Consider the following 348-nt stretch of genomic DNA (forward strand, 5'->3'; position numbering starts at 1 on the left):
CTCCCTTCCCTCTGCTGCTCACTGCTTTCAGGAAGGCACCTGATGATGGGGGGGACCCAGAGGCTGAGTGTGCTGCTGCCTGCTCCACACCCATGGGTGCAAGGGCAGGCAGGGGCTGCGGCAGCTGAAGTGCTGGGGGAAGTGGGGAGGCTGACCCTGTCCTGCTCCACAGAGCGAACTCACCCTGGGATGCAGCACTGGCCCGTCCCTGCCCCGAGCCACAGGCTGTGGGGGAGCTCCTCCCCGTCCCTGCCCCATAGGGTCAGTGGGGGCAGCTGCTGGGGCAGTTATTTGCAGCTCAGGGATGTGGCAGGGGCGGCAGGGGAGGGGTGGGTCACGGGGGAGCCG

At 67.8% G+C, this 348-nt stretch overlaps 1 protein-coding gene across 1 annotated transcript in view; it reads right to left on the reverse strand.

Moving 5' to 3' along the window:
• The window catches only part of RSPO1 (R-spondin 1), a 5987-nt gene that overhangs the window by 5299 nt on the left and 340 nt on the right, over positions 1 to 348 (reverse strand). The gene's annotated exons all lie outside the window — the stretch shown is intronic.

Source organism: Buceros rhinoceros, unplaced genomic scaffold (assembly GCF_000710305.1).
Source record: "Buceros rhinoceros silvestris isolate BGI_N320 unplaced genomic scaffold, ASM71030v1 scaffold28924, whole genome shotgun sequence".
Taxonomy (NCBI): domain Eukaryota; kingdom Metazoa; phylum Chordata; class Aves; order Bucerotiformes; family Bucerotidae; genus Buceros; species Buceros rhinoceros.